Here is a 22763-nt window from a genome sequence, read left to right on the forward strand (position 1 = left end):
TTTCTCAAACTCTCTTTACACTATGAGAGTCAGCATCCAATTCACCAAAAGAAAGGCATAGTAAAGGGACAACTCATAAGAGCATCAAGAATGTGTAGCAGATTTTCCGATTTCTTAGAGGAGATCCAAAATCTACACTGTATGTTCATTGAAAGAGGTTACCCTGTCAATTTGCTCAATTCACTAACGGATGAAATTCTTACCAAAAGAGACACCTTATACCCTCCACTGCTTGGATGCACACAAGTGCAGATTCCCAACCTTACACAACAACAAAACAAAGAGAAGGATGGCAACTTCATCTACACTTTTTCTGATAACTCCGAACAAATTGAAACCATTGTTTCCAAATACTGGTTTGTATTGGCCAGCAATGATGATTTCAGGAACATTATTCCAGCCAAACCTAATTTTGTGAGGAAGAGGGGGCAAAACCTCAAAGAAATCTTTGAGAAAAAACTTACAACAACCACTCATAACTCACAACACAACAAAGGCACCTTCAAATGTGGTGCCTGTAAGCAGTGTCCTCTTATTACAAATAAATCCTACATTTATCTAAAATCCAGACACACTTACATTAGATCTCCTGGCCACTTTTCATGTGGAACCAAAGGAGTGGTCTATATCGGGCTCTGCATCACCTGTGGTGCCTTTTATATAGGTAAAACCGAGAGAGAATTCAGGAAAAGGTTGTATGAGCACATTTATGACATTGAAAAGAAAAGGGAAAGTAATGCCTTTTTCAAACATTCACTCATATGTCACAATTATAAACTGTCCTTCATGATTCTTGAGCAAGTGAACCCTAGCACTAGAGGAGGTGACTGGGAATCAACCCTGGAATACAGGGAGCTGATTTGGCAGCTCAGGTTGGATGCAGGAAGGCCTCCGGGGTTAAACGGTACACTTAGCATAGGCTCAGTGTTGAAGCTTAGAAGAGCCAGGCTGTAATATGTTTTACCATACCATTACCACCCCACACCCCACTTCATACATATTTTACACACATCTTACAACTTACAAACTGGGTGCTATTCATGTGTATTACGACACTATTTTCTTATGACCAACCAAAATGTAATACACACATTCTTATCCCATTCTGTATTGCTGATTTTAAATCTATTTGGTTTACACACAATCCTTATTTTTATTTTTATTTTTATTCTCATTTACATTTTTAATACTGTTTTTTCTTCGTTGGACGATTTATGCATGTAAATTTTATAATGGTACCACTACGGTTCATCAGTTATGCATCATCTCACAAGTAGTGCAGATGTTAAACTTTTTTATGTACACTTGAATGATTTGTTTTATTTACTTGCTTATGACATTTCAAACTGATTCCTTTAATGAGACCCAGCTGTAATTAAACATGTGACCAATTAAGATTCCTATTTAAACAGTAGCTTCTTTGAAAGAAACTGTTTTTGACTTGATAAAGCTTGGTATTACCCAAGCGAAAGCGCTTGTCTGATATTGCTGTTTCTCATTCTGCTGTCCTTTGGATTTTTATTACTCAACAACTGAATAAAGGATTTGCCTTTTTATCGAATTATTGTCTTCATTGGACGGTCTTGGAGTTTTTTCCTGAGCATATGACATATGTTGTAGACCCTTGATCCTCTTGGTGAGGTACTTTTGGGGTCCCTCTAGCTGTTGCAAGTGCCGGGTGAGGTACATACCAAATGGGGCATTGTACTCAATCATGGGCCTGATAAGGGAGGAGTACAGGGGCACAATGACCTCCTTTGATCTGGATGTGAATCCCTTCATGATAAGGTGGGCAAGGGAGAAAGTCTTTCTAACCACTTTGGCAATGTGGGTGTGAAATGAGAGGTCACTATCGACTTGGGTCCCCAGATCTCTGATTACTTTTTCCGTACTCAGTTGGTTACCGCCTATGTGATAATTTGTGGGCACTTTGTTTTTCCCAAAGGGGATAACTATACATTTTTTGGCATTTAGTTTAAGGCCATGACTCCGGCACCAGTTGTCCGTTTCAGTGAGGCCTTTCTGTAGGATGTATGTGTCAGCTGGTGTATCGACTATGGCGCCTAGTTTGCAGTCATCTGTGAACTTTGTCAGCCACAACCCTCCCATGTTTGCTTTCACATCTGAGAAATAAATGCCGAACAAGAGGGGTCCCAGGACAGAGCCCTGTGGGACACCACTTGTCACTGGCTTTGAGTCTGACATGGCTCCAGCGATTTTGACTTTATGGGTTCTATCCTTTAGCCAGTTTGCCACCCATCTTGTGACATATGGATTTACATTTAAGCTGTTGAGCTTGTCTATGATGCCAGAGTGGGGTATTGTGTCGAAAGCTTTAGCCAAGTCCAGGTAGGCTGTATGGACTGCTTTGCCCTCGTCAATGGCTCTAGTGACTGTTTCAAAAAAGTCAACCAGGTTTAAAAGGCAGGATCTGCCTTTTACAAAGCCGAACTGGGTGGGATCAAGTGTCTGTAAGTCCCCAATGTCTCTGTTTATTAGTTCCATAATGATTCTTTCCATAGCTTTGCAGGCCAGGCTGGTTAAGCTTATGGGGTGGTAGTTATCAGGGTCAGTAGAGGTGCCTCCTTTGTGGAGTGGGACTACTGTTGCTGTACGCCAGTTCTCAGGTGCATATCCTGTAGTAAGGCTAAGGTTAAATAGCATTTTTATGTGTGGGTTTAGCTCCTCTGGAGTTCACGTAGCACGCAACCCGGGATACCATCAGGTCCCATTGATGCTGTGTTTTTAGCTTTGCTGAGGCGGTTCTCACCTGGACATCTGAGATGACAGGGAGGTTACATTCAGCTGGGATAAGTATTTCTTCTTTTGGGGGTGAGGGAGGGGAGAAATTTGCACTGAACCTGTCTGCCAGAATGTTGGCAATATCTGTGGGTTAAGTGTATTTTTTGTCATTGTGAACTAACTCTGAACATATCTGAGGGTTTCTGCCCAGGTTTCTAACATAGCTGAAGAAGGCCTTGTGGTTATCTTTAGTGTCCATAGCGATTTTTCTCTCAAAGTTGGCCTTGGATGTTTTTACGAGAGAACGTAGCTTTCTACTAGTGCTGATCAGAGATGCCTTCTCTTTATGGGATTTTGCTCTGTCGTGCAGTAACTTCCTTCTTTTGTTATACAATTTGTTTATGGCTGGGGTCCACCAGACAGGACGCCTGCCCTTGGTGAAGAGGGTCTTGGTTTTATTTGGGATTGCATGATCCATGCATTCTTGGAGATGTCCGTAGAAAGCATTTGTGAAGGATTTTGCATTGTGGGATGTGGTTTCCACTGTCCCAGTGGGCTTAAAGGATACCATCTCAGTTTTAAGAAGTGTAAAGTTGGCTTTTGAGAAGTTTTTCACTGTAGTCTTTTGTGTTGGGGGTGGAGGTGGGATATGTATATCCAGGGTGATTAGTTTGTGGTCAGATCTCACTAGTGAAGGGTATACTTCCGGTGTGGAGCACGTTGTCCCCATGTTTGTGATGATCAGGTCTAGTATATTATCTCCCCTTGTGGGAGAGGTGACTAGCTGTTCCATTGCGTTTGAATTTATGAATTCTAGGAACCTTTGGGCTAGGGTGTTTGGGCTAGAATAATGCACCCAGTCTATGTTAGGATAGTTGAAGTCTCCCAATATGATGGTGTTTAGTGAGACATTCATATCCTCCAATGTCTTCAGAAAGGCTGAGTGGGGTTCCTGAGATTGGGATGGTGGTCTGTAACATGCTACCAGTTGTATAGCCGTTTTGCCTACGGTTAGTTGCACCCGGATGGTCTCTGATGCTTCATTTGTTGCCACTAACCTGGAGGTGTGGGTGTCCTTGATGAATATGGACACTCCCCCTCCCTTTTTGGTTTGGCCCGAGTTTTGGGGCCGAAAAGCATGATACGAGGTATAGCCTGGTAGCACTGGGGTGCTCTCAGGAGCCTTGAACCAGGTTTCAGTTACTGCACAGACATCGTTGTCCTCCATACTGAGGAGTGCTTCGAGAGCCTGCATCTTGAGATTTAGACTTCTGGCGTTGAGCAGCATTACCCTTAATTTTTTCCATTTTTGTTTTCTAAGGAGGTGGGTTTGTCTTTTGAGCCTTGCCTAAAAGAAGCAGTATGGGGGAGGCAAGAGGGTTAGCCAATATCCGGAAGGACAGTGGTGACAGGTGCAAGCCATCCCTTGAAGCAGCGTGGCTTATCCAGCATGTCATCCCAAGCAGACAGACATTGGATCCCCCTAGAATGACACCAGTATTTGAGCCAATTATTAAAGCTGGTCATCTTGTCTTTGTATTGTGGCATCATTCTTGGTGAGGGCAAGATGCTGCTCAGGGTCAGGGTCATACCAGCCTGGGCTACATAATCAGAGAGCTCCTCTATGTCTCTTTTCATGTAGTCCAGGGAGGTACGTCTCAGGTCATTCACGCCGCATGGACAATGATGGAGTCATATTTGTACTTGCTTTGGAGTGACCTGAGTGCATGTGTTATGTGGCGGATCCTAGCTCCCGATAAGCAGCTCACCGTTACCCTCTCCTTGTTCAGCCTGGTAAGCAGAACGTCAGTATGTCTGACTATAGAGTCACCTATTACTAGTGTATCAGGCATGGTGTTTGGCCTTAAGGGCTGTGATTGTTTGACACACTGATTTATTGAAGTATGTGATGCATGTGTTATGTTTTGAGGTGGTGGATTTTTGGGTGTCTGCTTTGGGAGCCTCTGTTGTTTTGGTAAGTTTTTTGTTAGAGCCTCCGAGTATGTCTTTGTGTTTTTATGTGTTTGGTTTGCAGTTGTGGTAGGTCTATGTGGGACTGGGTTTGGTGTGTGTGTGGTTACCTTCTCCTCCTGTCTGGTCTTGCCAGTCCTGAGTTGAGAGAGTTCAGCCTCCAGTTTGGCTATATAGTTGCATCTCTCACATGTATTTGTGTTTGTTGGGAGGAGGAGAGGGTTGTCTGTGTACATGAGACAATTGTAGCATTGTCTCAAGATTCCTAGACTAACCAGCTGAACCAGAGAGGATGCCAACAATCTACTACTCGACATGCTAGAATATTATAAGGGAGTGCTGTGCCTTTAAGGGAAGTGGGTACTCACAGGGAAGGTAGGTGGATGTAGTGCTTACTTTAGTTAGCGAGTGCTTACTTAGAAGAGAGGTTTTGAGAACAAGTGCTAGGCTTATAATAAAGCAATTAGACTAGATTATTATAAGAGAAGAGCTTTTTTAAGGGAAAATTTGAAGAGCAGACTTGGCAGAGCCAGAAAAAGTTTAACCAGCGCTGCGCTATATGCAAAGCCGTGCAAACGCGGATTTTAAACAGGGAACTTCAAAAGAGCTAGAAATCGTCCAAAACAACCAATTACTACAAGCTCTTGTGCTGAGGTCACTCCTTCAGGGACAGATAGGCTGCTCAAGGATTTTGTTATGGGGACCTGACCAAAGATATCGACCAGACAACTTGACATCCTACAAATATGTGGACATAACACAACATTAGGGAAACTTCACTGAGCTACCAAGAAATGTCCAAACTACAATCAGACTGACACAACACTACCCAAATCCAGCTCTGGGGCTGTACACATGCATTAGCAAATATAACAGGCACTACAGGGATGTAACACTAGTGGAAAACAGAGACTGTTGTGAAAGTGCATACCCCCAAACAATTGCACCACAGTCACAGGGACATACCAGTAAACAAACTGAACACTACAGTATAATGACTGTGTAAGCAACAAAATCCTGTTTGCCACTCAAACATTACCCCTACATATACTGGCCCAAGTCACAGTGTAGCTGGAATCCTGAGGTGTTACGGGACATGTCAGGGTCTCCATGTACAAACATATACAGGAGATAGGTTACCAGAAACTGGAGTAGCATACACAGTCAGATAGAAAAGGCTCATGACACTCACATGTACCCACGCCCTACACAGCCCAAATAACATGTGCACACTACACAGCTACACAATCCTGACAGTCTTTTAACAATGGGAAGACATACACAGACCTCTGAAATGTACAGTTTCCCAAATAATGTATAGGCACAGGACTCTATGGCCGCTTCCTTGTCACATGTCTGGGGGTCTATGACATCACTGAGATGGTAGCAAGAATGAATGCAATAAATAATGTTACTACATACCTCTGAACCTCGTAATGCATGACATCTGAACAAAGCCTGACATAATTGGGGGACAGAGGCTCAAACACAGGGGTATATTTGACACAATGCTGTCATAAATGTAAACAGCTGATGGTGTTACTGGCTTTGTTGTAGCATATCTTTTCTGAGGGATATGAAGTCAGTAACACCAAAGGATTTTAGCATTTCCCAGAGTATCCTACTGATTAGCCATGGACAACAACTGTCTGGGGAACAGACCAAACATATGACCCATGCATCTGGGCAGTATCTAGGCCTCTGGACAGTGTAGAGGTATGGCCACAGTGATGTAACAGAATGGAAAGCCCCCTGAGAGCTGCCAAACATGCCACCCAGCACCTGATGAAGTGCAGTAAGACCAACATGATACTCCCCCACATCACTTCTGGGCAATTACCCATGTATATTTAAACATAGCATGCACTACAGGGATGGAACTGCAGTGAAAAGCAGAGAGTGGTGAAAAAAATGTCCACCCAAAGACATTTGCATCACAGTCACAGCAACATACCAGTACCCAAAATGAACTCTAGAGTAGAATGACTGTCTGAACAAACATATCCTGACTGCCAGTCTCACAATACACTGACATATACTGACCCAATTCACAGTGTACTGGGAATCCTGAGGTGTTACAGGACATTGCACCATCAGCCCCTACAAGTATACACACCTGATAGACCTCCAGCAGCTGTAGCAGCATGCAGAGTCAGATAGGTAAAGGATGTATGGCGCTCACATCTGCTACTCTCCCTACCCAGCCCAACAAACATCTACACACAACACTGCTACACAATCTTGGCAGTCTGTTCACAATGGCCAGACATACATAACTGTCATATGTACAGATTTCCACAGAATTACCAGGGTGTGGAACCATAGTCCTGGCCGCTGCTGCATACCATGCCCAGGAGTCTGCCAGGTCACTGGCATGATAACTGGAGTGCAGTTGGTAATTAATGATATACCATACTTCTGCTCTTCATAAAGCAGGACATCTGGACAATGCATGACATACTTGTGGGTCAGGGGGCTGGAAAGAGGGACATATCACACATAATAGTGTTACAAACTGAAACAGTCAATGAAGTTACATGTGTTGTTGAAACATAACATCCCTGAAGGATATGATGTCTGGAACACCAATGGATGTCAACAGTTATTGACTACAGTCCCCACATTATCCTACCAATCCCACAAAAAAGGATGTTGTTCGAGGAACAAACCAAGTATAACAGACAAGCATCTGGCCAGTCTGTGGACAACATGCCATTTGAGAGGTATGTCAGAGGCATATCACTGTCAGATGTCAAGTCACCCATAAATGCATGTCCAGATGAACCCTTTCAATCTAGCAACACTCTATGTGTATAACAGCACTAATGACATTCAATCTGTACCCAGTTCTGGAGCTTTGTCCCCCTTGTTGTTGGGCTGTCTCCACATGTCCTGTCTTGTGAGGTATTTCCACCTACTGTCTGTGAATCTGTAGCCCCCACACCTCCGTAATGTCCCCTGCACAGGCAAGGAAAATGGGCAAGGCCCACATGAAGGGTGCCTCATATGTTGGAACTAGCAGCAGTGTCCAGGCCCACACCACAACACTGTGTGGGAACCTAGATAGCTTTATGGCCTCAGCAATACCTGACAGGACAACATCAATCCCCTCAAGGTAGGCTGAATGTTTGTGGTGGACAGCAGCAATACACAACTACCATCATAGGTGGAAATAATCGTAGGATGGGCCAAGAAGGAACAGGTGCCTCATTGGAAGCCATGTCACCTTGTTCTGCACAAGCAAATAAGGTCACAGGTGATGTACCCTATAGCTGACTTTGAGTGCAAACTGGAGACATCCACCAAGGCCAATCACTAGGCCTTCCAGTCATGTGTTTGCAGTTCCAGAGGCAACACACATATTTGCTCTGTAGTGGTGGTCAATAACACCACATACACATATGCCATGGATATAGGCAACTGGCTGCAGACAGATGAAGTGTAAACATCACCACCCTGTCCCCCATAGGTACACATGTGCATGTACAGCACCTACACCCCCTCCCCTCATGATCAGGAAGCAGGTCTGTATTGCCCTCTCAAAGGCAACACATAGAGGTCTCCATAGGCCTGATACCATTCCTTGCTGCATCCAACATGAACACATGCATGGGCTCTCAGACCCATTCTGCAGTGTAGTCAACCACAGCCTGAACACTGGTGTCATCCCACCTGCACAGAGGACAGACACAAAGTTGATAGAAAACAGGGTGTGAATTAACATTAATGTTCAAAAGGATACAAGTCTGAAAGTGAAATGTATGCCATTATGTCATGACAGCAGTTCTCAATTTCATGGCCAAAAAACCTCAATACTCTCCATTTAATATAGTAAAATATTGATATCCAGTAGGCGAGAAATAAAAATATACAGCTCAAATACACAAACCAAGAAAGTGTAGTGGTCAGAGTCCCAGCTTTCCATGCAGACATACACAGTTCAAGTAATGCAACAAGCAATCCAAATTTAAATGGGAAAGCATTGTTAAAAGTGCTGTGTTTAGTTTAAAATATGTGGTAAGTTATTTTTATCACCCAGGGTAGTGTAGCTGGTGTAAAATGGATGTCTGAGTGCATATAACATGTGAAAACACCCATGTATACATGTGTCCCGTACAGTATAGTTACACCCCTTGCTACTGTAATAAAAGCACATACAGCCATATCATGTAGTTGGAATCATATACACTTACTAAATAAAGTCATTAGTGTGTTATAGTATGAGAATGAACTGTGAGCAATGGTTAGCAACTCTCAGCTGTACTTAGCAGGTTTAGTAATACATTTCTGTTTTCCTCACCCCTCTCTCTGGGGATTGCATGTCCAAATTCACCGCCAAATTCTATACAAATGCACAGCTGTTGCTGTATAAGAAATGGACAGATATGGACCTGCCGTACACCCATCCTGCACATCCGCAGCTATCTTTCATATTGTTCTTACCTCTGTGTGCCACTTTTCCACCACTTTCTTATCACCCCTTTCTCTTTTCTTTTAAAGAATTAGTGTGGTTATAAGCGTGAGTAAGCAGGAGTAAGAGCAACAAAATTATCACACCTGCCAGGTCTTCAATCCAGGGTTCTGTACACCATAGTCAGAGCAATGTACCACACCACCATTCCAGCTGTGGGGATTTTGGATGCTTTTTCCAAAATATGCTCATTCAATAGTAGGGAAAAGATTCCATAGAATCAGTCAGGTTTCGGATTTATACTTATACACATGTATGTATGGAGATGCATATATATGGACAAATATATACATAATATAAATAGTGATGTACATATAAATACACACACACACACACACACACACACACACATATATATATATATATATATATATATAGGTTTATATATATATATATATATATATATATATATATATATATATAGGTTCACTTTGGAATCTTGAAATACTGAAATGTCGAATTTCAGTATCTCGAGATCAAATTGTCGAATCTGCAGTTGAGCAAAACTGCAGAATATTGAACCTGGAAATGTCGAGCCCATGGTATTGATGGTGCATTAGGTAAGTGTTATGTTTTTTAAGGGTTTTGGGGAGGGTTTGTGAGAGTGTTGGGGAGTTTTAGGTATGGGTTACGGTAGGTAGGTAAGAGTGTCAGTGTGTCAGTGTTGAGAGTGTTGGTGTTTGTATGTATGTGTTGTGTGTTTGTGCAAGGGAGGTGTAAAATGTGTGGTGGTGGGTTTTCTGGGTTTTGTTGTTTAGTGCAACCTTGGAGTTTGTATATATAAGTAGCGGGGATGTGGGTGGTGCAGCCCCCCACATGGGGAGTGCAGGGGGACTTGACCTCTTGCTTATAGGAAGGGTAGGTGTGTGTGTTTGTTTTGTTGTGTTTCTGTGTTGTTTTGATTTTTTTGTAGTGTCAGGAGGTAGGTGTATTTGTGTTTGTATGTGTGGTGTAGTGTTTTGTTGACGTTCGTGGTTTTGAATTTCATGGTTTTGGTTTTTGGGTTTGTGAGTTTTCAGCTTTATAGTCTCGGGATATTGAAATTCGATATTTCAGTATTTCAAGATTATAAAGTGAATATATATATATATATATATATATATATATATATATATATATATATATATATATAAAGAAACTATACATATATAGAAAAGCATATATATATATATATATATATATATATATATATATATATATATATATATATAGGTTCATATATATATATATATATATATATATATATATATATATATATATAGATATATATATAGATATATATATATATATATAGGTTCACTTTGGAATCTTGAAATACTGAAATGTCGAATTTCAGTATCTCGAGATCAAATTGTCGAATCTGCAGTTGAGCAAAACTGCAGAATATTGAACCTGGAAATGTCGTGCCCATGGTATTGATGGTGCATTAGGTAAGTGTTATGTTTTTTAAGGGTTTTGGGGAGGGTTTGTGAGAGTGTTGGGGAGTTTTAGGTATGGGTACGGTAGGTAGGTAAGAGTGTCAGTGTGTCAGTGTTGAGAGTGTTGGTGTTTGTATGTATGTGTTGTGTGTTTGTGCAAGGGAGGTGTAAAATGTGTGGTGGTGGGTTTTCTGGGTTTTGGTGTTTAGTGCAACCTTGGAGTTTGTATATATAAGTAGCGGGGATGTGGGTGGTGCAGCCCCCCACATGGGGAGTGCAGGGGGACGTGACTTCTTGCTTATAGGAAGGGTAGGTGTGTGTGTTTGTTTTGTTGTGTTTCTGTGTTGTTTTGATTTTTTTGTAGTGTCAGGAGGTAGGTGTATTTGTGTTTGTATGTGTGGTGTAGTGTTTTGTTGACGTTCGTGGTTTTGAATTTCATGGTTTTGGTTTTTGGGTCTGTGAGTTTTCAGCTTTATAGTCTCGGGATATTGAAATTCGATATTTCAGTATTTCAAGATTATAAAGTGAATATATATATATATATATATATATATATATATAAAGAAACTATACATATATATAAAAGCATATATATATAACTGGGTAAGATACTCAAGCAAAACAAAAGGCAAAGAAATAACAATCCAATTTATTACTCAATCCAAATAAATGTAAGCACTTTTGGATGCACAATGTGCAACCTTCTTCAGACAATCCATTCAAAAAATCAAAATGATCACTTATTTTTATTTTTGGTCATTGAACAGGTTAAGATTAACCCTAGGGGTGGTCTTTGGTCTTTGAAATTAGAACAAAGGGAACTTTGGTGGCAACTGTTGACCAATGCCTATATGTTCCCTGGACTAAATGAATTGAGCTCTTTGAAGTGCCTACTCAAGTTGAATTCTTTGGAGAGATGTTAGAATAATTGATTATATGTACACATTTTAATATGGCATTTTGTGCATTTATATATATGTATTTATATATTTTATTAAAATATATAATATTTTGTATTATATATATATATATATATATATATATATATATATATATATATATATATATATATATATATATATTATTTTATTCTTTGGAACTGTTACTTGGATAGGGATTTTTATATGGAAGTTCTATATTGTATGTATTGTACATTATTTATGGTAAGATGGGAGAGTTGTTGCTTTAACATACAATTAAGATGTGATGATGTCATTAACTGTTGGTTTTTAAACCCTTGATTTTTTTGAATGGATTGTCTGAAGAAGGTTACACATTGTGCGTCCAAAAGCGCTTACAATTATTTGGATTGAGTAATAAATTGGATTGTTATTTCATTGCCTTTTGTTTTGGTTTAAGTTTAGTTCATGTTTGTTTCATATAAGATACTCAAGCACCAATACACTGGCCCAACACTTCTTGGAATTCATCAGTTCCAGTGCCCTGGACCAGCTCATTTTGACATCCAGTAGAGGAAGTAACATCATTGACCTGTGTTGATTACTAACATATGGGTCTGTTGCTTGACAACAGTAGTCAAGTCACTACCTGGTCAGATTCACCATAGAGTAATTACCATGGAAATCCATATCTCATCCACACAACCCCGCAAAAAAAAAAAAAAAAACACCTTGAAAAACTTCTCCAAAGCTGACTTTGGACTCATAAGAACAGAGGTGGCTAACTTCACAGCACCCATGCCAATGGAAAATACCTGCATGACTGCCGAATCATACACAAATGCACTGTACAAACATGTACATCAATGCATGGAACTAGCCATACCTAATAGAACCATGGCACTCTCCTCCAAGCACTGGCGACCAATCTGGTGGTCCCCTGCCAATAATAACCTGTACAACAAAAGAAACAAACTGTTGCAGAGAAAGGTGGAGTTCCAAGAGTGGTAAAACTCCCTTATTAGCCTAATAACTTGTGATCCCTCATTAAATCATCTAAAGCTGCCTATGATGACAGAATTGCAGCAGACACTGACAACAATCACAAATCCTTTGATAGTTATATCAAGAACCTCCGTGCCAATACCCAAAAGTGCTCTGAGTTACTGCACAATGTTACCTCCTATACTGAGCTAACAGATATTGCCAACATTCTTGCCAACACATTCAGTGCCAGCTTTACCCCTCTACCCCTTGCGGAACAATCAGAAAGCCAGAATAATTCCAGGCACCCAGGACTACTGCCACCCAGGTTACACCTGTATTGTCCACGGGCAAGAATACAGCTTCCATGGGACCCCAAATTATCCCTGGCTGCATTCTACATGAACTACAAAGATACCTTGCACCACATCTGTGTGTACTGTTCAGTCTCAGCCTCACCTCAGGCTTTGTCTCTCCCAAATGGTGCACTGCTACAGTCATCCCTCTCTATAAAGGTGTGGCAACTACAGACCCTGGGAATTACCAGTCCAGTAGCCTGACGAGTCTGATATGTATAGCTACTGAGTGCATCATCAGGTACCTGAGCAACAAACATATAGGTTATCTCCTAAATTAGGACCCCACACAGTCTGGCTTGTGAAAGGGGCATCATGCCTACTCAATCTTGTTGACTTTTTTGAGCCAGTCACCAGGGCTTTGTATGACAGTAAGGCACTGCATACAGCCTACATCAATCTGGCCAAGGCTCTTGATACCATTCCTCAGTCAGGAATTATGGATGAACACACCAAACTAGGCATCAACCCCTATATCACTAGGGTGGTTGCAAATTGGCTCACAGATAGAACACACAGTGTGAAAGTAACGAGCTCTAAGTCAGATTGCCAGCCAGTCACAAATGGAGTCCCACAGGGATCAATCCTGGGTACTCTCTTGTTCTGCATCTACTTCTCAGGAGTCTAGGCCAACACAAAGGAACTCTGGCTGACCAAATTCACAGACAACTGCAAGCTGGGAGCCATCATTAACTCTACAAGTGATGCAGACATCCTACACAAAGGCCTCACTGAGACCACTGACTGGTGTGGAAACCATGGCCTGTAACTTCTTTTACAAATGCATTATGAGCCCCCTTTGGTAAAATCTGAGTTCCCACTAAGTACCAATTAGATGGGAACCCACTGAACACTGTAGATGTTATAAGAGATCTGGGGACACAGGCTGACAGCAACCTCTCCTTTAACCACCACATTGCCACTGTGGTCAGGAAATCCTTCTGTGTGGCACATCTCATTACCAAGTGTTTTGCATCCAGGAAGAAAGAGGTCATCATCTCTGTGTACTCTTTCCTCATTACAACAATCAAGTATAATGGCATGTACCTCACTAGACACCTGTAACAGCTGGAAAGGCCACAGAAGTACCTCACAAAGAGGATCCTAGGCATTAAACATATGTCATACACAAACAGACCCAAAGACTCAAGCTATTCTCTGTCTCATATCACCTACTTAGAGGTGATCTCTGCTTGACTTGCAAAGCCCTGTCTGACCCACTTCTTTTACAAATGCTACATCTAAAGACATCCCAATCTCTATGCACCACACACTGCGGGGACCTCAACCTCATTACCACAAACAACACAACATGCTAGAGGGACAGTTTCCTCACCCAGAGACTGCACATGCCCTGACTTCCCATACATGTCGAGCAAAGCACCTAGATGACCCTGTTCCAGAAAGATCTTGATGAGTGGATGGGTAATAGAAAGTTCACCCCAGGGATCACTCAAGTTGCTCTACTTGATGGGAGCAATAGGACTTAACATCGGGTGGCACAATGGCAGGGTACTTCTATGGGCTAGGCTTGTAATGGATTCAGGGCCATTATCCTAGTACACACCTTTGAACCTATAAGGGGACTGACATTGGCATGACTGATAAAGTAGGCCAGTGGGTGGGTAACTTATTAAAATACTTCTTCCTACACTCATACAGACTTATACACCCACACACACATTTCCCAGATCTGAGAGTAGAAACCCTGCCTATCTAGTAGTTATTTTTACTATAGTATTACGAAGTTATCAAACATCCTATAGAGTTTAATAGACTGATAACTGGCCAAAGGTGCTGATAAGGGCAATGACATCAGCATGACTGATAAAGTATGCCAGTGGGTGGGAAACCTATCAAAATACTTCTCCCTACAAGCATACACACTTTTACACACACTTAAGCAGCCGCACACACATTTGCTAGAGCTGAGAGTAGAACACCTGCCTATCTTATTTGTATTATAGTGTCACACAGTTATAGCACATGCTACAGAGCTTATTGGGCTGACAACTGACAAAAGGTGCTGATAAGAGGAATGACATCAGCAGGACTGATAAAGTAGGGCAGTAGGTGGGAGACTTATCAAAATACTTTTCTTACAAACATACACACACACACTTATTTGTCAGATGTGAGATTAGAACCCACATCAAGCTAATGATTTGTATTATTGTGTTACACATTTATCACATACGCTACAGAGCTTAATGGGCTGACAACTGGCCAAAGGTGCTGATAAGGGGAATGACAACAGCAGGCATAATAAAGTAAGACAGTGGGTGGGAGACTTATCAAAATACTTTTTCTTACAAACATACATACACACTAATTTGCCAGGTCTGAGATTCGAACCCCTGTCTAGCTAGTGATTTGTGTTACAGTGTTATGCAGTTATCACACACACTATGGAACTTACTGGGCTGACAATTGGCCAAAGGTGCCAATAAGGGGAATGACATCAGTAGGATTGATAAAGTGGGGCACTGGGAAGTGTTGTGGGTGGTAATGGCATAAAACTGTTTCACCTACAAACAAACACCCCCCTCACTCTCACATACACAACTGTCACACACACACACACACACACACACACACACACACACACACACACACAGTTGCCAGTATTGAGGTTAGAACCCCTATCTATCTAGTTATTTCTACTATAGTGTTAAGCAGTTATTGCATATGCTACAAAGCTTACAGGGGTGGTCAGTGTACAATGGTACTTCTAAGGTGAATGAAAGCAGCAGATCTTGTGAAGTATGGCAATGTGAAGTGTACTGAGTGGGAAGAGTCTCCTAATACTTGGACCTATGGAGGTGCACACACACACACACACACACACACACACACACACACACACACACACACACACACACACACACACACACACACACACACACACACACACACACACACACACACAGGGAGGTGATGTGATCTTATAAACTCAGACTCAGCACTGTTACACAATGGGACTCACCTTTTATACTAGCACGTGTGACTGTTTACAACTGGTATGCCAATGCCCACAGCAGGGCATCACTGTATGCCATTTAGGGTATCCATGTGTGTGACTTACTCTGTCTGTGTGTCTTTCTCTCTGTATCACTGTCTCTCAGTTCCCCACATCTATGTGTGTGTATGCTTGACATAAGTTATCTGTTCCCCATATATATATATATATATATATATATATATATATATATATATATACACACAATTATAATACTTGTATTCACTACACAAGAGCCTTTTCCCTTAGCAACCACTGTTCCCTGCCATTGTTTTGATTCTGCTTGCCATTAAGTATAATGGCAAAATGCAGGTTTCCCTTAAAATTGACACATACATTTTTCCCCCCATGATCCAGTTTGCACGGCATTGCCCTATGCTTAAACGGCCTATATTAGCCCAAAAAAAACTTTTATTTTTGTAAAAATTAAACACTTTTCCATGTCAATGGCCATATATTTGGCCATTGGCATGCCTACTGATTAGGGTACATGCTTTTACTGGAGCTGTCATGGCTCCATTTCCATTTTTGCAGAAATGTATTCAGTTAGTAGCCAAATAAATTTCTGCACCTTACACTGTTCCTGTACGGTTACCTGCCTGCTTCCTGGATCACTATTTTACCTCATTTGCATGACTTTCAATGTATTCTCTATCGCCTTTACCCAGACAATATTCAAAGGCTAGGATCACAGTACTAAAGATTCATACTCTTCTCCACTTTCTCATCTTTCTCTGGTAATATATGTATTGTGTTTCCAGTAGGGTGCAACTGAACTTAATATGTTTTCCACAATCAACTTTGTGAGTAAAAATATTCTGTGGATCAGCCCACTTACATGATAAGCCTGCACTGTGGGCGAAAATGGTCTGTGGACCAACTCACCTGCCTGATAAAATAATGTGTTTCTATACTTACACATTTTACAACTTTAGACCTCTGTCAACATTTATCTCTATCTTCATCTTTTTTGTACTCCTTTTCCAAATCTCCTACAACTGGCTTATCCTAACTATTTCCTTGTTTCCTTGTTCACTGCAATTTCCCTCCTTTTTTCACATTTCTTTCTTTGACACCTGCTGCACACACACCAAGACAATCATTATACTTTAGATATTGTATGTATTCACAAAGTGCCTGCTGCTATAATTTCTTTATAAGTTTTTCTCTCACCAGGTATATTTTTGGAGCTTTTCTCTCTGGGCCTCTGCTGAAAAGGAGTCTTGATTGACCCAGCTGAATCTTTCTAGTAATGAAATGCAAATGATTAAAATGCTTAAATTAAATTAAATACATACATACATACATACATACATACATACATGCATGCATACATACATACATACATACATACATGCATGCATACATACATGCATACATGCATACATGCATACATGCATACATACATACATACATACATACATATTTTTGTTCTCATTGGTCTGTGTATGAGTTCTTTGGTTTGGAATAAGATATAATACAGATATGTTGCAACTCTATAAGCGTTGATCAATCTTTCATTGAAAATCCTTTATCACATCAGCAAACGATCCTTTTCTTAGGACTCCACTGTCTTTTTGTCAGGCTTCATAAAAGATAGAAAGGTCATTATGGAATGAAAATGATGTAATTTCTTTGCTCTGTCAAAAGGCAAGAGAAGGAGAGCTCTGGGAGTTGACACATCAGACTAAGAATAACAAATCCTCATATCTTCCCATTGACATGTTTGTATGTATCCTCAATGCAATATATAAACATTTCGGGCAATAAAACACTGCAACTCACAGACATGCACCAGGCATGAAATGCCACTCTTCCAGTTGTTTTTCATGGCCATTCATATTTTAAAGACTAAAACTTCCTCACAATAAATGCACACATAGAGCAAGAAAAATATATGCCAGATTGATATTATTGGCTTAGGAGTGTTTCAAACTGATCTTGAATTCAGTAGAAATAATGAACTAGCTTAGCTTTGAATTTGTCTAGAAGGTCCATATTGATGCTTTTATTCATATAACTGATCAGATTGATATTTATCTTAAGCAAAATTAAAATGTTGATTATTTACTAGAAACCAGAGTCTGTACCAAGTTTCTAGACATTGTTTTCGAGATTTATCATTATCTACTGAGAGATTGTACAACAACTCCACAGTTTCCATTTTTTATCACATTCCTGCCTTTGTTAAAATGTTTACTTGTCAAAACCTTATTCAAAACGTACGATATGGCCCCTTTAGCTATAAAGCAGTGCATCAAAAGGGGGAGATGCAAGTGTCAAATTCTTTGAGCTGCGAATATACATTTAATAAAATGTACTAATTTCAGATTTATTTGATTTGCAAACATTTTCTATGTATAGTATTCCTTAAAATGGTTTATAAACTATCACTGGAAGAAAATAGATGATTTCCATTTAAGTATTCCTGTTTTTAAATAGTGCTACACTAACCATTCGTTATTGTTTTTCTACTTTACTATACAGCTTTGGGTCTCAGTCTCACAGCAACATGTCATAAGTCTTCGGAATTAATAATTAATCATTTAGTATATAAGCCATATAATAACTAATTTAATGCAGATTGTAAGTTGCTGCACAAGATTGTATGTTTTAAATATGCTTTTATTCATGCTAAAGAGTTGTTAAGAATATACAACATACAACTTGGCAGTTTACAAGTTATCATATTACTTGCTTAGAAGTACTTTTGAGAACACTATCAAATAGAGGATCTTCAAAGAAGAGGCATATTGTTTTCTGAAATAAGGGGATTTTTTAAAAATAATTAAGTTATAGCAATATCATGGTTATGATTAATGTACTTTGAAAGGCATTGCATGTCATGCACAATGCAGAGAACTCATACATTATAACTGCTGGTCATAAATGCAGGCTGCATTCGATATGTAGAACATAAACCTGCCAGAGAGTAAATAGGAAATGTCACTGAAATTAAACATGGCAAACTATTAAACAGCACTGACACATGCGATGCCTAATTCTTAAACTCAGATTATTCTTAATAACACCATTCAGAATATGTGAGCATGATGAAAAAATACTTAAATGCAACTACAAACAGCAGACATGTATCACTAGGCAAATTTAGAGTCTGAGTTTTCCACATAGGAATAATGTTAGTAGCTAAGTGTTGCATGCATTCATTTGAAGGGATGGACATTTCATTAACTTCATGCCATGCATGATGTCACTATTGAAAGGTCAAAACTATTAATTATTACCATTATATGAGTTAGAATGACTTATTCCTATAGCCGATACTAAAAAATAATGTTGGTACTTTACCAAGACATCATAGCATACTTAACACTGCAGTAAGGAGCCCATATGGCTATGTAAAGACATATTTAGCAGTGCAGTAAAGAACCCATATGGATATGTCCAAGTGATATTCCTGACACTCATTTACTTTGGCAATGATTGCAGTGATACAGAAGGCACTTTCTGCACAGCAGTACTGTACAACTGTATTGACAGTGGCTGGTACACTGTGCATCTCTCTGCAGTTCGCAATGTATTAAATGCAGCAGGACATGCATGACACCTGGACCAGTACACCAACAGCTATATGTGTACAGTATGTCAGCACAGCAATACTGTGTCACATGTGATTCATACATGTTTGTAGTTAGTGGGCTTACATAGGTTTCTGTTCAATTCCAGACAGAAGTAGCATTCTATGAATGTATTGACATTTCACAAGCACACTGCATGAAGTTATTTTTGAGGATGGAGGTTGGAATAATGGTTAAAGTGTTTACCTCAATGGCACAAGGTACAGGGTTTGATCTCTCCTCAGAAGGCAAATTGGATAGACTTTAAATGTCCTGCTAGGACAGCTTATCTAGTAGTTACTGTGAACTTATAAGACAGTTCTGGAGCTCAGTAAGCATTTATTCCATGTGAAACATGTTTAACATATTGGCATCTATGTTCATGGAGGTAACTGTTTCACTGTATTCAGCATTCATCAGACCTATCGTTGAGTACAATCCCTGTTTGGTATGTACATAATCAGGCACATCCAACAAGTGGAATGTCCACAGAGGTACCTCACTAAATAAATACAGTGTGTAAATAACATGTCTTATGCAGATTGCCTTAAAGCCCTATCCTGTATTCTGTTTCCGACAGGCTGTTAAAGGGACATCTTTGCCTCTCATACAAGGCATTGTCAGACCCCACACAAACCAGGAGTTGAGAAGAATAATTTAATCCATAGAACAATAGACTGAATATATAAACATATATATAGACACCCACCTACCTAGCCAGCAATATACTCTGTTATCATATAATTGTGCAAAATCTACCCAATTAGCATGTTGGAATATACTTATGACTTATGAGTAAACTACACAGAATCTCAATTTCAAAACTGATATTATATTGAAATATTCTATATTAGTTAACCATTGTGTATGATACATGTTAGATATTAAACCCATTTGTATCAAATATGAACAGTGTAACAAACATTCTCTAACAAAAATTGTGCTTTATATTTATTACAACGGCTTCAAGAATAATACATTTAAGCCCAGGAAACTTCAGTGGCATTCAACCTTATTTGCCACTCAGTTTGATGTCACAATCAGCATTAGGTTTCACCCTATCCACTATAAAGAATAAAAACTTTTGAATCCCTGACAGTTATTGGAATGTAAATATAGGGCATTGTGTTCATCCCTCCTTCTTATAGAACTACAGTGTTCACTTATTCTTTCTTTCGCCAGAATGCAGGTCATGCATGATGCTATGTATACACAATTTCTAGTGGTACAATAACAAACCCCAGGACATGCAATGACGCTTGTATGTATCTATAACTCAGGTAAGTGCCCTCAGCGATGTACCTACATGATTTGCACCTACCACATTTGGTCATCTTAGATCTTACATCTCTACTACTATTCCTTTCTAATATATCTTTCAAATTATTACCTCTTGCATATGTTATAACAGCCTGGTCCATAAAGTAATCCCAAAGACCTCTAAGATTGGAACTCAAATCACATGCCTTCTCATTATACTTAAGTATAAATCTTGGAGTATCCTCTCCACTGCTAGTACCAGTCTGTACATTCTCCTTATTCAATGCTTTTATCATTCCCCAACCATTTCTCAAAATCGGTGCATATTTGTTTCTTCTCCCCCTATATATTTCCTTTTTAACCTTTGTCAGCAATTCAATAGGGTAACCCCTCTCGAGGAACATACCAATAAGTATGTAAATCTCAGCCCTAAAGGTATCTTCCTCACTAATGAGTCTAGATAGGGACCATTTTCCTTCACCAGCCTTCCTTTGGTACAACGCGGATGGCAGCTTGAAGTGTGTAACATAGAATTAGCATAGGTCAATTTTCTATAAATAGTGCTAATGAACTCTGTACCATTTTTCGTTATTCCAATGTCCAGATAGTTAGCTACATCTGGGTCCCACTTATAAGTGAATTTAAGAAATTCTGATGTCCCATTCAGATATGCAACGAAGTCAATGGCACTTGCAGGTCATCCAAAACCTATTGTATGAAAGGATGTTGTCATAATAACTGGACCCAAGAATGTGTTCTTTTTCCCATGCTAATAATACTAAATGTATGTTTCCCTTCAAATAGAATAAAATTATTCTTTAATATTATCTCCATCAGGTCATAGCATAGTTCTAACTTACCTCCATCAAAATTTGTACTAGTCCTCAAGCTGTCATAAAATAAATCAAGTCCTTGTTGATGTGGAATCACTGAAAATAGATTAATGACATCTATAGTCAAAAAACTAAGACTGTTCTTATCCACAAATTCTATCTCTTTTAACCTTTCAAGGCAGTGCCAAGAATCTTTAAGGATATGACCTGCATCCGTTAATGCTGTCTTGCATTGTTTGTCAACATACGCTGCTAGTGGTTCAGTTTTGGCCTAGCGGCCCCTCTAGCGGAGACTATGGGTCGAAATTGTAAATGTTCCGTTCCTTTGTGTACCTTAGGTATCCCATGAATCCTTGCTAACCTAGGATTTTTAACCATGAGGTAATCAAACTCAATCTCATTGATGGTCCCCTGATATAGTGCATCATGTAGAAATAAATCGATTTTATAATTGTTAATTTCATTAATGGTAACTCTCCTGTATGTATCTTCTTCACATAAAATTCTCATCATCTGACAACTGTAGTCTACATTACTCATTATGACCATCCTTATCAGGTTTCATAAACCTGTATTGATTGGATGTAACCAATTCATTGAGCAAACTTCTCTCAGCGTTGGTCAAATTATCATCTTGTCCACTGTTGCGGGAACAAATTTTCCTAAATTCATACTCCACCAGCTGTTCAAATGCATAAAGCTCATTGTTATAAATGTACTTTTTCTTTTCAATGTCCTACTTGCCTGTCTGCTGTTTTGTAAAAAATCCATTGACTGCCTTGTGTTGAAATAGATTTGTAAATTCAACTTTCTCATATATAGTTTCAAATTAAAAAGTAACTGTGTGACATCAAGATGAAAATTGGGTACAAATTTATTTCCCCTGCTGAATAAATCAAAATAAACCTCATTAATCACCAAATCTGTGTAATTATAAATAATGAATCCTTTTGCCTTAACAATTTCATGTTTCATCCCAGATGCGGATTCAACCAAATTGCTGAACGCTGTATCAGATATAATATTATTTCCACTACTACCTAGGTTACTATTCTCACCTATATCCCAGCCATTTGTGGACAACTCATGTATTTCACTGATATTTCTTCCATTTTTATCCGTAGCATCCACCATGTTCGTGGCTAGTAACAACCCCTCATTGATTTCGAAAAATTTTTGGTATCCATCAACATCGTTCAATACATAATACAAATTATTTTCCATTTCACCTT

The sequence above is a fragment of the Protopterus annectens genome, chromosome 5.part1 (assembly GCF_019279795.1).
Source record: "Protopterus annectens isolate FY-2018-M chromosome 5.part1, PAN1.0, whole genome shotgun sequence".
Classification (NCBI taxonomy): Eukaryota; Metazoa; Chordata; order Ceratodontiformes; family Protopteridae; genus Protopterus; species Protopterus annectens.